The sequence below is a fragment of the Colias eurytheme genome, chromosome 14 (genome assembly GCF_061535395.1).
Source record: "Colias eurytheme isolate Ceu_HAF_F1 chromosome 14, ilColEury1 Martin Lab GWU primary, whole genome shotgun sequence".
Lineage (NCBI taxonomy): Eukaryota > Metazoa > Arthropoda > Insecta > Lepidoptera > Pieridae > Colias > Colias eurytheme.
In genome coordinates this window covers 2,111,738-2,132,736 of record NC_142993.1, presented here as the reverse complement: position 1 = coordinate 2,132,736, position 20,999 = coordinate 2,111,738, and the positions used below count along the sequence as shown (strand labels likewise).

The following is a 20,999-nucleotide window of genomic DNA, read 5'->3' as shown; positions in this document are numbered from 1 at the left end:
AAACGTGGAGTATTCGATAGTATAATCGATTTACATTGTGTGCATTTAATGTAATTCCTTGATAATAGTTTTTGTGACTAGCTGCAGTTTGACATCAACTGAATACATCAATTAGGTAGTTGTACAGTAGTTGTTGAGCAGTACATTCTTATTTACGTTGAAACTAAAATTTAGCTCAGCCCTTTTACTGTTCGATATGAGATTCACAGATGAGTTTAAGCCTACACTTATCAATTGTTTTAAGTTGAGTTTTCAAAAGTTAACATACCGTTAAGGAATTTTAACCACATTTGAGAACAAGCTTTTGCCACTTTTTGAGTTAGTCGAAATTTTGTGTTTTTTTGCGGTTAAGTTACGAATTATTCGTTTTAAACTTTTTAGATATTGTAATTTTTGCGCTATAGTCAATGATCATAATTAACGACAGGTAATGTCAGATTGATTTTAATTAGCTAAATTACAGAGAGCGTTTTACGACACAGCGTTTAGAAGCGAGGCAGTTAACAGTACGGCGCAGCGGTTGCGTAGCATATGGAGCAACGTAGCATCATCAGCGGCCAATGGTACGGCTCGATGACGCGATGCCAGGATGACGCAGCACAAACGTTGAGGATACGGTCGCGTACCGTTTTACTGATTTGCTGCGGCAACACTCTGTTTTCAGTTTTCATAGTTGACCAGTAGCATACTGACATCTGTTTACTCGTACGCTGTACGAAGTAAATGGGTGTTGTGTCCACACAACACACATTTACGTAATATTCCAATATTACTACGGTAATGTCGTTTATTAGAAGAAAGTGATATGCTATCTGGCATGAGGTCCAGGATAGTACATGTGTGTTCTGACCGGTCAGTAGGATCGGGGCAGTGTGGAAACCCTGTAAGGTCAGTGTAGGCTGAGGCATGATGGATGTTATTTTGACAAAAAAAAATGAAAATGAATTATCGTAGTAATGTAGTGTGAGATATTATGGCGTACGAGGACGCAAGTATGACTGTATCGGAGATAACTTGTGTAAAGTAAAAGTTTGTAACGTGGATTATTGTAACGGTAATGATTTCATTGCAGGAATTGTGCGTGCTATCTGGTTTGCAGTCCACGGTAGTTGAGCCTTCATTTGTGGTGAGCGAGCGTCGTGTCTATGTTATGTGGATGTTGTTGGTGTTCTGTAAGGTCAGTATGGCCGAGCGGTGTAGTAGTCTAATCCCGGGATGAAATACCGTAGTGCTGTAAAACAAGAAGGGACGTACGAGGACGTACGATTGTCAGTATGGCCGAGGAGTGGAGAGAGTGGAGAGAGTCGTGAGTTTGGATTTAATATTGTTGTGTAAAAAAAAAAGAAAAGAAGGAAAAAAAATAATCCTTAAAAAAAATTATGCAAAAAAATTATGCAAAAAAAAATTATTATGATGCAAAAAGAATGATGCAAAAAGAATGATGCAAAAAAAATTATGCAAAAAAAATGATGCAAAAAGAATGATGCAAAAAAAAAGGAGAGCAAAAAGAATGGTGCAAAAAAAAGAGAGAGCGAGTTATTGAAGGGAGTCCGGTCCAATAACTCGGCTATAGGGATTGCAGATCCGGTCTAGCACGCTATAGGGAAATCTGGTCTAGCGCAGTAAGCTAAAGAGATTTCCGGACTGGCACGCTAGAGGGAAATCTGGAGAGATTTCCGGACTGGCACGCTAGAGGGAAATCTGGAGAGATTTCCGGACTAGCACGGTTGCTGAAGGGCTTGCCGGACCAGCACATTGTTTTAATTGTCTTGTTCCCAGGTGTTCAGAAGTCGCTCGAGGACGAGCGTATGTCAGAATGGCCGTGACGGCGCCACCGTCGAAGCTTTAAAAAATAACGAACGACGAACCGATATAAAGCAGCGCGCGCGCACGACTCGGGTCATTCGTTCGCCGACCGTTGCCGAGTGCACATCTATTACGAGCTTACTATAGCTTATTTGTGATATTTATTTTATTAGTGGTCATAATTGTAATACCAAGTGATTGTATTAAGAAACGACTGTATTGTAAAACTGACATGATTTAAAAGAGCAACTATGGAGTTTCTTGCCGGTTCTTCTCTGTAGATACTGCTTTCCGAATCGGTGGTAAATAAAGAAATGTTTGAGTTAGAGGTGTTTCTTTGCTCGATTACCCAACGCAACGCCCACATTCTACACCTTTCGCCGATATATACATTTTTAGAATTATTTGAAAATGTTTGCTTGGAAATTAAAACCATTTAATAACTTAGTTAAAAATACACAATTTGCTACTGTGAGTTCTTTCTATAAAAATATAGAAAGAACTCACAGTAGTAGTTCTATAATAAACTAACCTGTAAGAAAAGCAAATTCTATCCATTAAAATTAAACTCTGTTACATTTTTTAATCAATATTTTGATCTGATCGTTGTTTATTTCGATTTGATACAAATTATAATTAATAGCGATTTTAATCCATTATAATTTGTTATATCAATATTAATATTCTAACAAACATTGTATGAACTCCAACGCACAATTGCTATGAAGGTTCATATAAATAAACAATAAATAAATATCAGTGGGTGGCTAATCTTTGTTTGTATATATAATATCATTGGCTAATCTTCAATTAACTAAAGATGAAAGTTTTTATTGTCAGTTTACTACACACATACACAATATACTACATACATAATCAATTTTGCATTCTTTCCATAAAAGGTTTTTTTAGAGTTTCCAACCAAATCTAGACTACTCGTCGAAAAGCCTAAAACTGTTTCGAAAATAATAAGATATACCTTCCTCCATAAAACTGGATTAACGTACTCCAAAAACTACACGGAAGTACATCTTTAACATCAATGGACAGATGTCACTCAATGCAGCTCGTTTGTAAATAAAATCAATCAGCCACACTTGGTGACGTCACACAACAATCCATCTTGAGCTATCGGTGGAAACAAATTAAATACTTTAATACATCGGGCGTGACTAAAAAGATGGGTCGGAGTGGTCGTGTGGAAGTGTGCTTGGGAGTTAGGTGACTAGATGCGACATGTTTTTTTCCTATTGCAATAAAAATTATATGGCTGAGATGACAGTCGCATTTTACCATGAATTATAAACCTATATTTTGTACAGGATTTTATTTTAATGAAAACCTCGAATTTCAGCAAATTCCGTTCCGTTTCGTTACGTAAGACCGTAATCTCCAACTTACTCCGCCAGGTCTTCAAAATTTTACTCTTTAAATACTTTATATTAAAAGCAACAAAATTAAAATAAATTATTGCAAATAAAAACCAAAGGAGACTTTTGCTCGTATAGAGTGATTTGAATTTGAATACATTAGATTATTTATAAGAGTAACTAGATTTTCGGCGGACTATAAGAATCCAGCCACATACTGAAACAATGCATACAATTTCATATGAAATTTAGTTTTCACTCTATAGCACTAACTACCTGTAAGAAGACTAACTAACACCACAAATGTGGTATTTAACATAGTAAACAGTTATTTCGTTAAATACCACAAAATGAATATGTTGTCTATTCCAGCTCTCTACATCCACGTAGAGAAGTTGTAAAAAATGTCACTCCCTCTGAATATCCGTTTTTAAAAGCATAGCAACAGACACATTTATATCTCTCTATTTTTTCTCGTTTAAGAGGAATTGAGAAAGCAATATTTTTTCTATGTAACTGCTAGCTTCAAGTTTATTAAATTATAGTCTTCAATTAAGATTAATAAAATTATTATTATATTGATATAATTATTATCCTCATAAAAACTTTTATTTTGATTGTTCAAATGTTTTCATACTTATCTTTCATATTTTTATATCCGATTAAAATTAACGCTAGGCTAGCTTATAATTGCCAGTGTAAAAAATAAACGCCTATATTAATATAACGAATCTATAATCAAATAGTTGATGAATTCAATGTTTTTTTTAAAATGTGAATGTATTGAAAAATTTAAAATAATTTTTACAAAACTGGATAATCCTAGTACCAATAGGTAACAATAATTCATGATCCACGTATGAAATTATTATTTTTATCATAACTTTATGATATATTAATTTTATTCTCAATTAGGCAATTGAATTAATATAAATAAATATATTTGACCTATTTTTGGATGAATAATAATCCGTCTAAATAAAAAAGCGATCGCTTTAAAAATATAATATGTATCGGTGCATCTAAATCAAACGAACATAGAGCTAGAGCAATCTTTCGTGATCTTTTAGTGTAAACGAAAACTCGTATTCAGTGTTGTTCAGTATTAGTACATTGCATATTATAATCTTTTCGAACGCACTAAGAACAACGAAAAAATGCTTTACGCCTGTTTACATTAAAATAATTTGACATAGTGGGGTTAGAATGAGCTCGTTTGATGTAAATGCACCGTTTGAAAATATTTAATTTATAAAATACATACTAGCCGCTTGTCCCGGCTTTGTCAGACTAAAAAAAAATAATTGTGAAAATCATATTTTTTTTTACTATAGATAGGGAAGCGCTTGACCACAATCTCGCCTGATGGAAAGCTAAGATGCGGTCTGATGGTACGCGCTTCCCTAGTAGGTACCGGTTCACTCTTCGCTTGAAGACCCCCATATTGTACTCGTCGGGGAACATATTATGTAACAGTGGCTAGTTCTTAATAAATAAACATTCAAACCGCAGAATCTCTATTATGTATAGAGAACTAACGTAATCTAACAGCTTAAATATGAGCCATGTAGGTCCAAAGATAGCTAGTCTTAAATAGCTCTTTCAGTCTAGACACATCAGCTGGTTATGTGTGGAATGTCCTGTTCAATGTGTTTGGAATAACAGAATGTGTAAATGTGTGCTAAAAATGTATCTGAAACCACATGAAACTTAGTTCATAAAGCAGTATATGAATAATTTATGATTAAGAAAAGAAGCGTGATCTGGCTTAGATTGTATAATTAAACTATTTTAAGCAGGTAGTGGGTAATTTGTGTTTTTTTAGTTATGTTTTATGAATAGAAATACTATTAAAAAACTCTCCTTATATCATTACAAGTATTATATCTACATTCTTAACACATATTCCTTTAATTTCGTCTATATGTACGAATCCCTTGAGTTAAAATGTATTCAAATAATTTTCATAATAATAATAAAAACCTAACACATGAAATTATATTTAATGCTCTCGCATATTTGTATTCATAAATGTTTTAATTTAGTTTCAGTCTAAGCGACCTACTTTTTCTCGTCATAATAATTGCGACATATTTAACCAAACACGTTTAATTTCACGAAATCGGTCAAAAAAACAAATGAATCTTTTATCCTCGAATAATTCAGGATAATGTAAGGTCGTACAAATAAACGGTCCAAACAAAAAGTTCCCACCACTTCACATAACTAACTTTTTTAATTATCCCTGTTTGACAGACAACTCAAACATTTTACGCAAAAAATTTTACGATGTCCGCAGTTTTTGTAACACCGCCCTAAAACCGTCACGAAGCACCAAACAATTGCTCTATATTTCAGTAATACTGCAATGGATATTGATCCGTATCGCAATGGAAATAAGATCTAGATTACTTTCATATTGTATTTATTCCTCATAAATGCCGCTCGTGAGCGCCGGAAATTGAAATTCGCATTCTAGAGCAGGCTCCAAGGAGATGTTCGTTTACAAAAATAGCGGACCTAAATCTGACTTCTGATATATATTGTATAGGTCCCAGACATCCTATAGACAGATGTTGCCAACCAGTTTTGTGGTCCCCCTGCCCGCACCCCGGTAATTAAATATGGCATACAAAGAAAAAAATAAAAATTTCCAAAACATGCCGTGTGGGATATCAAACGAAAGAGCTTATTGAGTAGATCACGAATATATAGCATACTATATATATTTCTTACACTTTCTCTAAGATTTTTTAGAAAATTTACGAAAATGGTCCATTTTTGAGTTATATTTAAACCACTATAGATTGAAAACTCATGAATATATTTTTTTAATTATTATTTTAAATAATTAACAATAGTCCATTGTTTATGATTCAATAGTTCGTAATATAATATAAGTGAGCTATGTGGTGGATTTGATGAAAATAACTATATACTATATGAACTTGAAAATATACTTGCCATCTTTGAATGCTCCCCCCACTCCCCCATGCAACTATTTCACTGTACGAAATATTGAATCGTAAACAATGGACTATTGTTAATTATTTAAAATAATTATTAAAAAAATATATTCATGAGTTTTCAATCTATAGTGGTTTAAAGTTAACTCAAAAATGGACCATTTTCGTAAATTTTCTAAAAAATCTTAGAGAAAGTGTAAGAAATGTATATAGTATGCTATATATTCGTGATCTACTCAATAAGCTCTTTCATTTGATACCCCACACGGCATGTTTTGGAAATTTTTATTTTTTTCTTTGTATGCCATATTTAATTACCGGGGTGCGGGCAGGGGGACCACAAAACTGGTTGGCAACATCTGTCTATAGGATGTCTGGGATCTATACAATATATATCAGAAGTCAGATTTAGGTCCGCGATTTTTGCAAACGAAACTCCACTGAGAGTCCGGTCTATTCGCACAATATGAGTAATGTAAGGACCTTTGGTGTATTACGAATATTTGTATATTAATAATGTTCTTATATTTCAATATCGACTGTCATTATTTTTTCCAAATATAATAAGTTATAACGATGTTTATTTTGATGTATATTAATATTCGTCTCTCTTTAATGCTTTAAATATAAATAATTTATAGTGTATTTGAACAGTCTTTCGCATCGCTTGCAAATATTTTATGCTGTAAAAAGTATTTAATATTGAAATAAAATTTCGAGAACATTTAATCCTTAAATTAATATATTATTTAATGTTAACAATGCGTTTCAGTATTTTAGACACTTATTCTCACGTTTTTACAATATATTTATACGTAGGGCGGGGACTTCAAACACTGCCTCTTGAACAAGAGCTTTGTAGCACCGCCACTAAAGTTGTATTGAATCTTGAAAGAAATCGGAAACACGAATCGTTAATGAGAATAGGAACTAATGCCCATAAAAACGCACCGGACATCTATTTAAAGAATCCAAACTATGACTGAAATTGTATGACTTTCCTGAGTGAAGAATATATTTTTAGAAACGGGAGGGCGCCGAGCGGTAGATTCTTTTGTTTCTTATTTTAGTGGGAAATAGATGGAAGGGTGGCTGAGTCAGTGTGTGCCGGCGCGTGCGCAGACTCGCATGAAATTCAGTGTTGTGATCAATGTGATGTGTAGTGGTTTTTGTGTTTCGTTGTATTTATGGTAAGGGTTTTTTATGTAACTTATAAAGGTTGTATATTGATGTGGGTGTACCAATTTTGTCCATTTGTTAATGAATTCAATTGCGTCCGATTTTTCTATATACTTAGCAGAAAAGCTGTTAATTAGAAACTTATTAAATTTTAATACAATACACATTTATTACGTAAGGATTTTTTGTAATACATTTTCAGACGTTTAATTAATAATTTAATTGTATGAATAACTAAAAGTTCAAACACGTAGTAACAGGATTCATGGAAATCTATTCCTGTAACATTATTTGATTTATACTTTAAAATAATTATTATATAGAGCAAGACACAATTTTCATATAGAGCATAGCAAGAAATTTCTAAAAGTTATATATAAGTATTTATATAGCATATAAACTGTATTTAATAAACGACCGACGATGCGCGGTTAAAGACCCCGTCTACGTATTTAAAATAACACAGAGTAATAGGGAGATAGAGACTTTATTTTAATTTTAAAATATGTATCATAAATTTTCTTCAAAAATGGTTAAACGGTTTGCTCAATACATTATTTTAATGATTTTAATGTTTGTAATAAATTGTACTTATATACCTTATTTAAGAATAGTATAAAGTTTATACTTTCTTTAGGCAGGCGCTATAGTGTATTTAGAATAGATGTAGCAGGAATTTTGACTTGCATGAGGTTGCATAATTTGGCACGTGGTTCATGTCCGCGTGTTTGTGTCGTTGGCTTTTATGTCAGTTGGCTACTAATCACTCATTAAATTAACAATCAAGAATGGTCCAGAATTATGAAGAAGTGTGGTTATTTTAAAAAATATGCAGTTTATAGAAGAAACCATCTTTAGCGTGTCAATTTGTAATTTCCTTTTTATACACAAATGTACCTAATAGATATTTTAGGTCAAGTGTATTACGGCAATTATCAGAAAGATTTCAATTACTTAATTGTATTTTTGTCCGTCCATCATTCTACATTTCGACAGATCTTTTACATGAACCCTTGCAATTATCATTCTTTTAAAACTTTCGTATAAATGAAATACTTTATTACCATACATTTTGTTAACTTTTAATTGCAAAGCTAGGTCATGCATGAACATGACTAGATCGTAAATAACGCGAAATAGCCGTCAGGAACTATTTGGGCACCGTTGACCGGAATTATTAAACCCGGCCCAGTTTGATAATTCGGTATAGGAATACCGGTTAATTTTAGGGGTTCGCTTTGTGCTTTTAACTCGGTGATAAGGAGTGTTGAAAAAAGAATCGCAGATTTAGTTTTGTGTGAGTTTCATCGCCCCGGTTTAAATGTGTATGTGTGCGTTATGGATTGCATGTGTGTGTGCCGTATGTAGGCGTATTATGTACGTGTGTACGTATAAAGAAAATGGGAAATATTATTTAATCTTTTGTTTACAGATTATTTATTGAAATAGGAATACATTACCTACTGTGTTTCTGTTTATGGCTGAGTAGTAATAAAAATTGTCATATATTTTTGTCTTCCACACATTGCGTATGTATCAACTATTTACTGTGTATAGTTAGAAATATATATACAAAATAAAAATAGCCGATAACAATTAAAGACACATCTATCATCAGTCATGTTATATATAAAACATAACAGAAAACCTTCATTAGCCCAAATGGACTTTCAATGTAACCTATAAATAATGAAATCCGCAAATTGTCTCAAATATATACAATATCCAAAGAAAAGCGGTTGGATACAGCTTGACGGGGATACAGACCGACAAACTATATTTAAACGGTACACTTAAGACAGATTAGTCTTAACTAGTTCGCGCTGATAGAAATTACGTTGTAAAATATTTTTTTAAGTAAAACAATCGTCATGAAATGTAATAGGACATTATATAAATGTTAGGGGTCTTATATAAACATATATACATTTCAAGAGTCTAAAGCATGCCTAATTATTGTAAAATCGACTAGAATCGTTGATTAAGACTCTAAAATTACATTACCATGCATCAAAATAGGTATTTATTTATTTAATTTAAGGTACATATCAATTGCTTCTCTATTTGACGCTAAAGAGAAAACAGTATTTATTATTTAGTATTACTTTTCAATTTACATTATAAGATGTAGTTATGTTTTTTCCATAAAAACCCACCTCTACCTGTGCCTCTCCTCATCATAATTCATTAGGATTATGGAAAAAAGTTACATAGAGACATTGCACGAGTATAATCTATAGTCTATACTAATATTAGAAAGCTGAAGAGTTTGTTTGTTTGTTTGAACGCGCTAATCTCAGGAACTACTGGTCTGATTTGAAAAATTATGTCGGTGCTAAGCCCAATCTTGGAGGAAGGCTATAGGCTATAATATATTATCATCACGCTAAGACCAACAAGAGCGGAGCCACGTGGGTAAAACCGCGGAGCACAGCTAGTATTAGAATACAATATCTGTATTCTATACAAACCTGTTTATCATCTACAGTTTTCCCCAATGCCATTATAGCAGAATACAACTATGAGCAATTTTGCTGGAAATTTAGCTAAAACTCCATCGAGATACGTGTCAATATTTGCCTTAAAGTTTGCTTGGTCACATAGGCTGAGCGCATAATGACTGAAGTACGTAAAGATGTACTTATCCATTAAATATGATATAGCATAGTATAAGAACATAGGTACACTGAGTCATAGGTATTGACATAGATACCTACTATATTATTGGTTTTAAATATAATAAATTAATGCATATTTAGGGCCGATTTTTCAATGCTTGGATAAAACTTATCCGTCCAATAAGTAAAGTTTTACACGATAATATTAAAATGTCACGTAAACTTTCGAATACTTACGGACAATTAAAATACGTTTTTAAAGTGGTAGTTTTATACATTATTCGACGAATAAGTTTTAACCAAGGATTGAAAAATCATAATGTAATTTTTGGAAACTGACATATATGAACAATAACAAAATATAATTATATTATGTAATTAGATAAAGGCAGATATGCTTTTACGATATTACATATTATATAGATATCAAAATTTTATTGTAGGTTTTATATTCAATACTTATGTAACAAATTAAAATATTTGTAAAAGTGCATGTTGCAAGAAAAAATGTGTATTCTTAATTTTTGCCCTTAATTTGCCATTTCCCCAACATAATAACGGAATTTACGCAAGTTACACGAATTAAACAGTACAATAAACATACAAATGAATTAAAATTCGAGATAAAATGAAAATAATCGCCATTTTAAATACACTTAAAATAAAAATAAAATACATAACGTAGAAATGAAAACCGGGAGCTGTTGACAGCGACGCATAATCATGGGGAAGGTTCGAGAATTTATCCCGAAAACTGCCATTTCATACCCAACCTTGGGTTCTTCAAATAGAGTTCCAAATCGCTTGTGAAGTTGTCGAAAGCAATAATACGGAACGTAACTATTCGTTGGTATTTTGTATCGCATGTGTGACAATGTTATTGCATTATTAAAAGTTTAGGCTGTCGCGAAATTCAGGCTAATCGAAATGAATCTACATGATTAGACTATGTATGAGAATACTAAAGAGAATAATATCAAAATAATATTATTTGAATATGAAATTTCATTGGATATACTAACGGTTAAAGTCCATTCATATTTCATTCTTGAATATTTTCTCTGACAATTGTCTGAGTGAAGTCTAATTGCATATGATTACAAAATAACTTGTAAACAAAGGAAGAAGAAATTAACTTACAGTGAACATAGTCTATTTCTTTCAAAACTACCTCCCAAAAGCTTGAAAGTTTTTGTCATCAAGGCTGACTGCCATTAATGTTTTTGATTTTCAATATTTTCAGTTGAATACACGAAAATGTATTCCAATCCCATCAACTTCCGGTGCAATAATTTTTTACCGGAAATGACGTAATATTTCCTGCAATTGGAAAAGCTTGTTTCACTGCAATATTTCAACGTTCAAACCATAATGTGACTACGGCTTTAAATGTTGACAATTTTCAACTTTTTGCATTCATATTTATTACAGTGGAAGAGTTTTTATTTGCTGTCATTATTCGGACAAATCTCTGTCACATAGTGTCCAATGATTCCATAATTATTTGACCCAAAATACTAATTATAAAGCAATTTAGGAAAAGTGGATATCGTTTATCTTTAATTATTCGTCTTAGTTATCGGGCTTTGTGCCTTTTCAGGCCCATTATTTGTATACCACTTTAGAACTACTTAATACTTAGGCTAAGGGTGAAAGTATTAGGTACCTACCTTTAATTATAGATTTGTAAGTTATGTTGTCTCTTTGCTCTACTCTTTTGCTCTATAATAATTAGATAGCAAAAACTCTAGATAAATCTGGATAAATAAATTTATTTCATTTCATTTCATATATATTTAGATTACTTCTATATTTCTATTGACATAACTTTCTCCTAACCAAACATTAAAACAACAAACAAAAAACACTGCAAAACAATACTAATTTCCATATACGAAACTTGCAGTTAAATTTATCACTCATTGGCCTGTCCAATTACATTCGGAAGTAATTTTTCAACGGACGAACGAATTATTCGGTTAACATGTTGTTACATGACACATGTTCACGACCTCGACAATATTCAAACTATTGTAAAAACAAAGGGAATAGGCAAATTTTGAAAATGTTTTTTATTGAATTTGGTGTGGAATTCAATTTGTTGCATGTTGTTTCTGAAATGCATGTATTTTTATGTTACATTTTTAAGTTTAGAACTAAAAAGAATATGGAATGGAAAGAAATGACGGTTGAAAATCTTTTATTCTGCGATTCAAGAGTTGTGTCTGGCAATGAACTGGCACTGAACGGTTTATAGTTAAATTATTCACATATTTATCGACAATGATAATGGTTTAGAGTATTAAGATGGAATAATTTTTGTTTAGAGTCGAAAGTGAAATCTGCGTTTTAGACAGTTTTTTATCACGATGCTAAAAATAACGTATTAGAATGGCATAGATATTTTCTACCCATAACGTTCCTATGGATTTAATTATAGAATCAATACTTCCAAATCGATAAAACATCGATAAACAATGGCCTATATTTTATTAATAAATATATCTATTCTAAACTGAAATAGATTTGAATTAATTGAATACTAAATACCTATTAGATATGATTGATACAAAAGTGATGTTTACGAAAATAATGAACAAAGGTTCTATAAATACAGTAATTTTAACTGAAATTACATTAATAATTAATATGATATATGCACATAAATAATGTTAAAACAATGTGCAGTATGAATGAATACTTATTTAAAAAAAAAGTGTGGCACTCGGGGACTGCCGCGGTAAAGCTATTGCATAGCATGCCTTCAAGCCACACCTCCGAGTCCGTCGGAGCGTATTTACAAACTATACATAGCCAGAACGCAACCATAGGAAACTGCTCGTGTATACTTTGTAATGCTGTTTTTAAGTTTGTTATTACAAAATATACACGAAGTTTGCGTACTGATCGTGTATACCTTGTAACACGGATGCTTGCTTCTTCGTTCCAAACTATACACGATCAGTACGCAAAATATAACTAAATATACCTACTACACTACTTACGCTTGAGCGAAATAATAAATAGTCGTAGGCAATCAAAGACTTGTAAAGCTATATCTATCTACTTTTATTCTTCTTGATTGATTCAGTAAAATATAGAATAAAAATATTATTAGGTGAGCTTAGAAAAATAAATAGGTAACAGATAGGTATATAAGGGTTACCTATGGGTTAGGTTAGGTTCGTGTTTTTTTTAACTACACAAAAATTGCCGTCGCCTCGCAACCGTCTTCTTCTGGACTTATTAGATTCTTACATTTTAGCACTATTGTCAATTGTAAGTCGTGCAGTATAGTCGGGAACGAAGACACAAGCATCCTCGATACAAAAGAAAAATACGATCAGTACGCAACATTACATACACAATACACATGCATTTTAATAATAGATTTCAAAACAGCAATACAATAATATAAGCGCGAGCAATGGAAAGACGCCGCGCTTACTCCGAAACATACACGATTAGTCCGCATGCGTACTGGCGCTGTATATTTTGGAGCGCTATTCTTACTAACCTTACTACAAAGTATACGCGAGTACTTGCGTACTGCTGTTGTATAGATTGGAAGAACTTTGTGAAAAAGTTATTTCCAAACTATACGTGATTAGTTTCACACCGTTGCGTACTGGCCTTGTATAGTTTGGAAAGACGCTCCGTCGGAGTGGGGAGCGTGAGGTTTTCGTTACAGAATTTCTCGATTCGGTCCCCGTGCTTAGGCCCGCGATAGAAGCTATGCAATAGCTTAATTAAAGTTATTTCTAGTTTCTCAACTTCTGGATGTATTTGCTTATTTATATATTTATTATCAGTATGATGATATTTATCAATAAAATATCAAATAATGAGTGAAAATATAGTCAAAATGTTTCAATATGCTATCATGTACTCTGTATAAGCAAATGTATAAGCAAGTCGTGCTTTAATGTATGTTTTTAATAACATAATCTATTCAGTAGAGATTCAAAATTACTCTTTATCGTAGAAATCAATACATATAATAAAATTCTAGAAAAGTGGTGTCTGTACAATGAAAATATGTAAAAAAAAATTAGCAGGGGTTATTACTAAATCGATCCCAAACCCAAAACTGTCGTTAAAATTTTTTTTGTCTGTTTGTCTGTTTGTCCGTTTGTCCGTTTGTCCGTTTGTCTGTTTGTCTGTATGTTTGAACACGCTAATCTCAGAAACGGCTTATCCGATTTAAATGCGGTTTTCACTAATATATTGTGGTAATCTTCATTTAACATTTAGTGTTTATTTCATGTCAATCGGTTTATAAATAAAAAAATTATGACCATTTAAGTATTCACGGAGATCATTTGCTAAGGCATTCTATGGTACACTATTATACAGTGTACGATAAAACGTAAGTTATCTGTTATACGCTACAGTTATTTCTATAAAATGTCCAGGTGATCATATCGAAAGTCCCCAAGGGTGGGGTGGGGGTGGGGGGGTAAGCTGAGGTAGTAGGGGGGGAGGGGTCAAATTAAAATTATGCTTATTTTTAGGTAAATTTTATACATAAAATGTCCTTTAAATTATGTCGTATTATTTTTAAGCCCCGACGCAAAAAGATGAGTGATAAGTGTTTGACCGCTATGTGTGTAGGTATCTGTTTGTTCCACCGTAGCTCGCTAACAGGTAATCCGAATTAGATGCGGTTTTTTGTTAGGCAGCATATTTTCCGACGCTGGTTCTTAGATAAAGTGTATCAAAATCGGTTCATCCATTTATTTACTATACCTATATATAGTAAATGGATGGAAAAGGGGGAATGAAAAAAACGAATGTTGTCAAATATACTTAAGAGACTTATCTATATCAAATGAAAGTGCATAACGGGTGAAGTACAGTTAGATATATTTTTATCCATTTGTTAGACTACAGAGGTAAAAGTGGAAATGAACAATAATCGAATGTGGTCAAATAATATACTCAAGCGGCATATCAAAATATGAAAGGGCAACGTGTGAATTACAATTAGTTAGTAATGTTTTATAGAAATCGGTTCATCCGTTTATTACATATAGGGCACTTTAGGGTAGGACTGTTGATAAAATATCTATATATCGAAATATCGATATTATTATTTCGAAATATCGATATTTATTACTAATATTTTTTGGACGATATATCGATAGTTCGGTATTGAAATATCGATATCGATGGTCGATATTTTTTTTAATAATTTTTTTTCCGTAATTTATTTAATCTAAAAAATCATCGTAAACTTAATGTTGGCAGTCGCTTGACAATTTTTATCATCTGAACGAGTTGCTTCTTCAATCAATCTTTCAGTGCCTAACAATCTTAGTAGCCAAACAGCTGAACATATTTAAAACAAAGAGTATTTTTAAAAACACACATACAAGAAAAGAAGGTAAATAAATTTGCTCCCCTCGACCCTGGTGCCTAAAAAAATAATATGACATAATTTAAAAGAAATTTTACGTAAAAAATTAATTAGGCATTTCTTTTTTATTTTTTAGCTCAGTTTAGTCATAAGTTTTACTAACAGTTCTTTTAATTATTTATGGTAGTACGTGTTTACTCAATAAAAGTTAAGTAGTAACTACTATACAGTCACTATTCCACGCGGACGAAGTCGCGGGCACAGCTAGTACTTTAATAAAATTAAACATTATTTTTATTCAAGTTTGTAAATCTTCAATATTTTACTAAATAATTCCCAACACACTTGAAAAGGACTCGTCATTAATTTTACGACTTGTCCTTAATTATAAAAGCTACATAACATTATATCAAAGATTCAAAGCCGTCTAAATAATTACCGACCCTCGAAAGGGCTAAATCGTCGTTAGATCTTACGCGCCAGGAATTACAAAATTCTTAATACTTTAAGGGCAGATTTTTCAATCCTTGGTTAAAACTTATTCGTCGAATAATGTATAAAACTACCATTTTAAAAACGCATTCTAATTGCCCGTATTTGATAGTTTACGTGACATTTTAATATTATCGTGTAATACTTTATTGGACGGATAAGTTTTATCCAAGCATTGAAAAATTGGCCCTTAGATACATAGGTACTTATTTGGTACTGAAAAACTAAAGATGTTGACAAATTATGTAAAAATATTGTATCGTTTGTACTTTTCTATTTTGATTTTAAACTTACACGTGTATTTGTAATGTAGAAAGATTTTTTAAAATCTCTTTTTATCGTTAGCTCGTTTTATACTCTATCTTGTGTCTAATTTGAATTTACACTAATATGTATATTTGTTATGTATTATTGAAGCCTATATATTTATATTTAATTAAACTAATTGGAAAAAATATAATAAAATGTGTTTGAATCTAATAAAATTTTCGTGTGGTGTTTGAAGTAAAACTTCTTCGAAACCGCTTGACCGATTCTCATGAAATTTTTCATCCCCTAATTTTTTTTTATTGGTAATAGGGAAGCGCTTGACCACAATCTCGCCTGATGTTAAGCTGAGATGTGGTCTAAGATGGTTCCCTAGAACGCTTCCCTAGAAGGTATCTGTTCTCTCTGATGATAAGAGGGCAGACGACAGCTAGTAGTCTATAAATATACTTTTTACATAACATCCGCGCAAAGGGGTCTTTGTAATACTGTCATGAATACCATTAGGTCAAGTCATTCACCGCCATACTAAAAAATGCTCTTGCAACCTTATCTACGCTAGAAAATGACATGGGCAAGTTAACCTTAAGCTTTAAAAAAAGGTTTAATGAGAAAAAAATGTTTTTTACGTTGCTGCGTATCTTATTTGTAGTTATAAAAATAGAGCTTAATAAAAAAACGTTATTTTGTAAGGGTTCGAGCAGAATACAAATATTAATTAGGTAGAATGTAGATAAGTAAATATGTTAATAAAATACTTATACTTATACATATACTAAATGAAATAACTTTAATTTCTGTACTAAATATTATATCTGAAATTGATGTTTCAGATAAAGTTCAAAATTTGTTTATTGAAAAATAAGAAAACCCACTTTTGTGCAATTTATTACGATACTACCACATCAAGTGCACTAAAAACCATCGAAACGTATAAAATATCATAGATGCGGCATGCAATTAAATGCAGATGCGTCACAGCCAATTAATCATTGTTACAACGTATTCTGCCTACGTCAAAAGTCCTCCCAGACTAGAACTGTCTAGTAATTGGGTATTCGACCTTATACATTATTCATAGGAATTACGTTCGGGCACTGTGACGTTTCTACATCAGATTATTTGCTCTTTGACTTTCGAGCATCGTAATTTGTTTTGGAATGTGTCATCGTTTAAATTAAATCCATATACAAATAATAACATGTGTGTTTAGTGTAGAGATTTGCTGCTTTGCTTAAAACATGTAATTACATTGTTTCCAAAATACTATAGAGGGTACTCACCTTCTAGTATTTTGGAAACTCTTTTGTCTGGAGATAACTTCAGTAGAGAGAATTATCGGCCATGTTTTCATACCTAAAGATATTATTAAATACACACTACATGTAGCTATTCCTCTAGTAAAAGCAAGTGCAGATACACCAGACTACAACCTAGACTAGTACAGTAACTAGTTAAAAGTATAAAATGGAAGCACTTAAAGTAAACACCGATATAATAGCATGGAAATGAAGGCACAATAAACGCGTTCTGCCTTTGTTCTTGGATCGAGTTAACCGATAAGGGGATTCTGGGGCCCATACGGGACGATATATTAACGTACCTTTAAATTGATTCTGAATGTTAATAGTTTTTGTGTTTTGCTAGAAAGTTGAAAGCACTTTAGCCGCAATACTTTTACTACTGGTAGGTACTATAATATTATGACGAATATCAACCAACCCGCACTTGGCCAGCGTGGTGGATATAGCCTGTGCCCTCATAGGCGGCATGTGTCCCTGCAGTGGGATCGTATATGAGCTGCTAATGATCCGAAATACTTTCACTAGGTACTACATGACGCATATCAACCAACCCGCACTTATCTAGCGTGGTGGAACATGGCCTGTACCCTCATAGAAGACCTGTGTCCCTGCAGTGGCAACGTATATGAGCTGATGATGATGATGATGATGATGACGACAGCAGGAGTTTGGTTATTTGTTAATCATCAAAAGGGAATGAAAAATATTTTAAACAAGAAACTTAGCAGTTTTAAATTGTCAGAAGTAGACAAAAAATGGGACCAACAGTTTGCAAAAATAAAAGCTAAAAAATCAATATAATCAAAATATAAAGCGATCTTTGTTTATGATCCTTGAAAACATAACAACTAACTTCAACCTAGGAAACACGAAGTATTTTTTTACAAATATACACAGAATTCTGAAAACGGATAATAAGTTCATATTACGTTTAAACAGAACCGTAGAAAACGAATCACTATTTATTAACCTTTCAATACAATATTTGCAATATCGATTCAAAACAAATAATTATTACCGAGAAACAATATATACTACTCTGTAATCGTTAATAGAAATTGTATTTACATAGAACTGAACTGAACAATATTTGCAATACTTTTATAACTGCGCACTAACTGCATAGAATTTTCCATTTTTGTCTTTTGAATTATTTATTAAATGCATTTCACCCATTAAATTCTACAGAAAAAGCACTTCTTATGAAAACGTAAACGAACCACTTCAAATATTTTTTGTATTAGTGAAGTTTTATTAATATATTCCTAGAAAAATATAATCGATAATTATGTAGAGTCAGTTGTTGTTTTTAATTAATTTTAAATTTATTATTTCTAAATGAATTATTTCTCTGATTTAAATATCGGAAATAAACATTCCCATAGCAAGTATAAAGTAGGTATAAAACTATATCTCTTGAATATATTATTTACTAGCTGCGCTTCGCGATTTCACCCGCGTGGCTCCGCTCCTCTTAGCGAAATAATATATAGCCTATAGCCTTCCTCGATAAATGGGCTATCTAACACCGAAAGAATTTTTCCAATCGGACCAGTAGTTCCCGAGATTAGCGCGTTCAAACAAACAAACTCTTCAGCTTTATAATATTAGTATATTTATCAGACATACATATTATATCAATAATTCGCCAAAACTCCGCAAAAAGCCACCACTCAGTCTCTCTATATAAAACCTCATCAAACATAATATCACATAACGTATTATGTAGGTATAACCCAACCAATTCACGAAGTATATTAACATTTTCAATTGCGAGAAATGAATCGATGCAATTCTCTCTTGTCCGAGTTATAAATGACATTTTCCAACTGACGCGCTCCCGATAAGAGGAAATGACGTCGCAGTCGATACGTAAATTATTGCTCACATAATAATAGTTACATATCATATTATTACTGGCGAGTATTATAGTAGAGTTATATTATAGTTTAAACATATCTACCTACTAACTATTATTCAAGTTTTTATCCATTAATTTTCAACTAATTAGAGATTTTTTAGCTAGGTGAGAAAGATGAGATTTAACTTTTCTAAGCTTTTTTTTTATTTTACTGGTTTTTTTTTACTCTTTTGCACGAAGCAGTCTGCTGAGACATTTACAGTTTTATAAAGTACATAAAAAGTACCTCTAAAACCTTTATAAAACATTCTCTACATTACATGTCAAAAAAATATTACCCATATTTTATTATAAAATATATCAAAATATTTCTTATTCCAGATACGAATCCTCAGCAATGCCGTAGTCAGCCACTGTAAGTAATTCCAAGAGCGATATTTACGAACATTTTAGTATGAAATTAATTAATTTTTAAGCCATTCTCTGTGAGGTAGAAACAATTTTAGCAGTAAGTATTATCTGCGTTGCATATTGCAAAATATTCAAGTCATTGTGCATTTTTATGCATTCCATTTTAATTAAGGATTATATCAATATAAATACATTTCATCGTATTCAGTATTTTCTAACTTTACGTACGGCTTTTTAAAAGGTTTCAAGGCGATTTTTTACAGCGAGCTTAGCTACAGGGGGACTCCAATCAGCGTTCGTTTTTAAGTCTAAGGATAAAAAAGTATGTCCTATCCACATAAATTATAGAAATTTTATGCCTATTTTTGAAGTGAAACTTATTTATCGGGCGTGGACAAAAATTTAGTGTAACATTTTTGTGTTACGCCGTACGCGTGACATTTTCTCGTTACGCCGTACGCGTGACATTTTTGCGTTACGCCATACTCGTGACATTTTTAAGGTCATAAAGAAGTTTCACTTCTTATGTGTGTACTCTAGTACACGCATACATTACATGCATACATTACAATTCAGTCGGTATATTTTTTTACTGTTACTCAATAATTATCTATTATCATATATAAACTAATTGAATGCACTGAAAACAACTGAACACCCCTTCAAAAAACGTAAAGCTTTTTCTATCACGTTTGTCAATTGTTTGTACATTAACTTTTAATAACCCAGGCCCCGGAATCACAGACACAATAGAAAATCTATTGTGTCGTGGACCGATCGGGCCGTTCGGGGCTCAATGGGTTAAACCGCATATTAATAGCCACGGAAGCAATTCAATTAAGTCAACGACCTCTAAAATCAGCCAATTATTTAGGAGTATAGATTCAAAGTCCACTGGGAGGGACAAATTTACGTTATTGCTTCGACAGCGCCGCGAGAGACACATTTAGTTGTAGGATTAGCGCCGCCATGCTTAAATTAGCTGTGACGTCACAATTGTCTCCAGAGTGTTCGAGTTTGTATGTATCAGCGGAAAGAGTATGAAAGGGAATGCACATCAGTTAAGAAAAATATACTTTTAAAACGTTAAGTTATCCTTCTTTATAGATTTTTTTACGTCATAATAATTGTAACTATTAAAAAGAATAACATGTGTATGGCGACAACACTAAGAGACCATAATAACGCATGTACATTGTACAGTACTCCAAAAGTAATAATGCGCATTATAGAAATCTTCGTCACTGTTCGGCAACTGTCATATTCCCGGAGCTTCCGAAGACGATATGTATATAGAGTGGTTAAATGCATTTTCTTCATGCATAATTTAGTAAAATTATGTGTTTTGTGCTAAAAGAGATTAATA

General features: G+C 32.3%; 1 long non-coding RNA gene across 1 annotated transcript; it reads left to right on the top strand.

Annotated features, from left to right (window-relative positions):
* The first annotated feature begins 900 nt into the window (after positions 1–900).
* LOC149902719 (uncharacterized) lies at positions 901–2,132 on the top strand. The gene is made up of 2 exons (XR_016457456.1): positions 901–1,177; positions 1,780–2,132. It is a non-coding gene; the product is annotated as an uncharacterized LOC149902719 (long non-coding RNA).
* Positions 2,133–20,999: the final 18,867 nt, after the last annotated feature.